This window comes from Micromys minutus (genome assembly GCF_963924665.1).
Source record: "Micromys minutus genome assembly, chromosome: 13".
Lineage (NCBI taxonomy): Eukaryota > Metazoa > Chordata > Mammalia > Rodentia > Muridae > Micromys > Micromys minutus.
Genome location: NC_137982.1, coordinates 2551473 through 2556580, shown reverse-complemented (window position 1 = coordinate 2556580; position 5108 = coordinate 2551473).

Below are 5108 nucleotides of genomic sequence, written 5' to 3'. Positions count from 1 at the left end.
CTCACTGGGTCCCCACGTTACTAGCTTTAGGTGGTGTTGAATTCTTGGGGTCCCTCCCTAATTGCTTTTTGAGAGGAGTCAGGGATTAAGGTAGGGTCACTCTTTGCATGCGGGGGGTGGGTGTGGGTGTGATCTCAGCCAGGACTGTTTTCTTCTGTGTCACAGATCAGTGCTCAGGTACATGCAGTGTGTAGTTCCCTCTGACCTGTTGGGGTGACAACATGGTGAAGAAGACCAAGTGCTACCCCCACCCCAGATGCATGGCTTAGAGGCTTTGGGCTTCAACCTTTGGGGCCTGTGGAAGGGTGACATAGTCTGGCCTCAGTTTCTCTCACATGCCCAGCCTTAACAATGAAGTCTCTTTTCATGCAAAGAAACTGGAGCTCAGCCAATTCAAGACTTCTGCCCAGTTATGTGGGGGATGGGGGGAGAGTGCCCAAGTGTTCAGTGTGTGTTTTGCTGTCCCCTGCTACACCCTGATGGCCCCTTGGTTTCTATCTGTCACTGGGAATTCCCAGGGACTGTGTGCCCATTGCTCACAGTTTTTTATCTACTCTAAGAAGCTGAGCTTCTCCATCAGTGGTGATATGCGGTCTGCTGGGAAGATGGTCCTCCTGGCCAGAGGGCTGGGATTCTGTCCATGGTCCTCCCTACATCATGACTGCTCAGTAACTAACAGTTGTCAGGAGGTCAGGAAGGCCCTCTCCTTCAAGCCAGAGTGGTTAAGCCAGGCACTCTCTAAGTCCTTCCCTAACAGCTAACCCTGAAACAAAGAGGCTTAGGGTAAGACAGAGGATAGGTTAGGAGGGGGACACAGCCTCCACAGGAGGGAACATACGTAGTGTGCCTTGCCTTGTCCTTGGACTGGAGGGGGCATCAGAAAGATGAGAAGTCCCCTTGATACCCTTGGGGACTTAGTAACTTACAAGGGACACAGTCTGAAACACCCCAGGATTCCAAGTTGCACTCTGGACTCCCTTCTGTAACATGTTAACCTGAGCACCAGCGGCCACGGCCATGACTTCTGCCTTCCAGGCCTAGTGAATCCATTGTGAGAGAGTCACACAGGGAGGCTGTGTTCCCTCAGACACCCTGGTTGGCCAGTGAATTGCTCCGGGTCTCCTAGAAAGTGCTGGACAGAGCTGAGACTGGGACCTGGGTCTTTCTGGTAGTTCCTGTCACCTTTGCTAACTCAGTTCTTGCTTCGGGAATGAAAGGTGGCCAGCAAGGAAGGGGCTCTTCTGGAAGTGCTGGATACCAGCACAGTCTGTGCTGTGGGCTTTCCCTCCTGGCCTCTGGCCTCAGTTTCCTTGCAGGCTGAGAAGCGCTGAGGCTCCACCAGGAGAGAGGCTCAAAGTATACCTGCCACTCAGGTGCCTCCTCCGTGGTCTGCAGGTCAGCAGGAGCCCGAGAGGCCACATTCTGGAGGCCTGCCTGATGGGCACCTGACCAATTTCCAGCTGAAATCTTTGAGCTTTCTCAAGTCACTGAAGGTATGTCCTACCCCATGATTCCAGACCAGTGACAACTGTGTCCCCTTTAGGCTTCTTCTGTTTGGACATTAGCTGTGAGCAGCCTCTGTCCCCAAGGCTGAATAGAAGGCCCCATAACATAGAACTGAAGGTTTAAAAGCAGCTCCCACCCTCTTTTGCTCAACCTGATAAAGAAGTCCCAGAGAGAAGGAGTCATCGGTTGCTAGGGGACAGGGCCTGACCAGGCATGGGATCTATGAAGGTGATCCTCATACCCCATTGCCAGCAAGGTGTGGGTAGACCCTGGGGTGTGGGTTCTCATGACAGCTGGACCAGCAGAAGCAGGAGCAAGAACTGGCCCTTCTGCGGCAGCGAGCAGAGCAGGAGGTGTGGGAGGCACAAGTGGCACTCAATGAACTTCTCTGCAAACACCAGTTGAAGGTCAGCAGCCTGCCCCTCCTGAGGCCTTAGCTGGTGTGCTAGCCCTGCCCGGTGTCCCTTCTACCCCACCTGTGACCCTCCCTGCTCCCAGGGATGATCAGCTGATATGGGTCCTTGAGGGTAATGAGAGAAGACTACAGATGTGGGTGGGAACTAGGGGAGCGGGGAGGTGGTGAGTGTTTGGAAGCCCTGTGAGCACCAAAGGTAATGTCAATATTGATCAGCTTCAGGGAGACAGACTATATAGTGTTGGGGGACTCAGGGAGGGGCTGGGACTGTCCAGGATGGGCAAAGATCATTGGCTGAAGGCTTAAGGAATGGAGATGCCTTATTAGCATGGAGAGAGGCATTGCAGAAATCCCAGGTGCTAGCTGAACTGGTTCTTATAGTCAGAAAGGAAGTTGAACCTGTAATCTAACTAAGGCTACGTGACACTCGGCAAGTAGAGGCGTGTGGGGGTGGTCCTAGAAGGGGAAGCCCATTTTGTACTGAGCCCAGAAGGCTATCCAGGGAATGGCAGACTCCAATTCTAATTAGAAGGGTTTTCCCACATGTCTCCCAGATTCATTGTGTGATGTTAAGGTATAACTAACTACACCCTCAGCCTGTGCTGGGCGTGGCTTAGTACTGACCCGGACCCTGACTCGCAGCGATGTCTGCATTTTCAAAACTGGACAGAGCTGAGTATGAGAAAATAAAACACAGCGTAATGTTGTAATGCGGTGATGAGGTGTGGGGCCGAGGAGACAATGGATCATTGGACAGTGGATTTAATCATTTAATAATAATTTAATAATCAATGGATAGAAGTCTCGACAGCAAGTCTGAACAGTTTTCTTTGAGGGCATAAACATTGGTCTGGTGACCATGCAGCCTAAGGTCCTAAAGTCCCACTGATGGACACAGAGAGGCATCAACAGCTTTAGGGGGAACACAGGGCCACATGAACTGGGGACATGGGTGTGTCTGAAGAGACTGGATGCTTTGGCCATGTGTGTCTCAGAAACATCCACACTAGGTGCCCCTGGCTGGTTCCAGAGCTGGGTCACAGGTAGACATCTTTGTCTCCCACTTGTCCCAGTTCAGGACCTGTTATGTACTGAGCAGTAGGGTTGGTATGTGTGACATACAAACTCCTGTATGTCTCTCTTGGCTGATCCTGGGATCCAGCCTGGCCTGGCTGGCTGCAAAACCTTGTCTCTCATTCCACAAAACAGACTTTCTTTCCTCACAGAGGCAGATGGAGAAACCTTCAGCCCAGCAAAAGCCAGAAGAGAATTCAAAACGGGTACAGCACCAAATGTGTGGTGGCCCAGAGCCAAACACATTCTCTCTCCACACAATGGCAACCAGATCCAAGTGAGGCCAAGAAGCCACCCCCCACCCTCCCCAGGGTAGAGGAGTGTAGGGTGAACCCTAGCTTCAGGCTTCAGGGCTGGCAATGACAACAATCTCTGGTGGTTTTCTGACTCTTCCCACATAGAGACAACACCCAGTCCTTGAAGCATCTTGAGGAAACAAAGGCAGTTTCTGCAGGTGAGTCCTGTGTGACCTGTGCTGGCAGGTCAGGGGTAAAACAGGAGTAAGGATGGTGCTGTAAAACTTCCAGATGAGCTTTTGTCCTCAGAGGGCTAGTCACACCAGCCACAGCTTCACCCCCAGCTTGATATGACCACTACCCTGGCAGGCTCGGCCTCTCTGTCCAGTTCATCTGTAAACGTTTGGCCATCTCCATGCTTTTGCTAGGATATGCCATATACACTCTGTTCGACAGCTGCTAGGTGGAGCATTCTGCAGTCCTGGTTAGACAAGTTGGTACATATTGCTCAAACCTTCCTTATGTTGGGGAGTCTTCTGCCTCATAGCTACCTATTATTAGGGTTGGGAGGAGAGGACACACTACTGAAATGTCACGTTGTGGGCTTGTCTGGGATCTGGGGTTGTATGTGTGCACCCACCGCTCAGCCTTGAACATGGAGGTTATATGTGTGCACCCCGCTAGATTAGATTTTAATGATCTCATCTTCAGTGTTGAATTATAATAAGCTATAACCACTGGGTGTCGTAGGGTTGATAGTACAGGCTACAGGTGATTTCTACTTCACCTACAGCACAAAACCCTCCAAAAATTTTATACTAATATGGTGCTATATCCTAGTAGTGCATTAAACTGAGTTTCAGTGGTGGGGTACTGAGGACAGAGCTCCACGGCTGAGAGCACTTGGTATTCTTGCCGAGGAAGGAGCTTCCATTCTCACCAGGAATCTGATACCCTCTCTGTGTCTGTGGGTGCTAGGCACTTATATGGTACATATACACATGCATGCATACACGCATACACATATACATATACATACAAACATACATACAGGCAAAGAATCATGCACATAAAATAAATAAACAAGGATCTAGAGAGAAGACTCAGTGGTTTAGAATACTGCTCTTCCAGAGGCCAAGAGTTGAATTCCCAGCAGCTACACTGGGTGACTCACAACCACCTATAAGCAGTTCTAGAGGACCAGACTCCTCTGGCCTCTCTGAGCACCTGTACACCTGTATACGTACCCACACAACACGCGCACATAACTCAAATAAGAAAATAAACTTAAAAGTAAATTTAAAAAACTAGGCCCACCCTTCACTGATACATTTTTTGACAAACAATTCTCTTTTACTAGTTTCAGATTATACACAGGCCTAGAGTAAAGATAGAGCCAGTTCTCAGCCACTGTTTTTGACACTTGTCCTTTCTCTGGGAAGAAGAATGTCCCTCACCTGATTTCTGACATGCACATCTACCAGTAACAAAAATAAAATAAAGAACACGTATTTCCACGCCATCTTCATTCTGTTCTTGGCTCCTTAAAGACACTTTATTGGACAGAATACTTGGATAGACCTTTGAATTAATTTATTTTTGAAATGAGGTCTTAATATACAGCTCTGGCTGGCCTAGAACTCACTATGTAGATCAAGTTGGCCTTCAATCTGCCTGTCTCTGCTTCCTGAGTGCTAGGATTAAAATCATGGGTGCCATGCCTGGGTCTGGGTAGACATTTTTTTAAATAAGTTAGTGTATGTGTGTGTGTGTGCGTGTGGTGTCTCTGTGATGTGTGTGTGGTGTCTCTGTGATGTGTGTGTGTGCGTGTGGTGTCTCTGTCATGTGTGTGTGGTGTCTCTGGTGTGTATGTATGT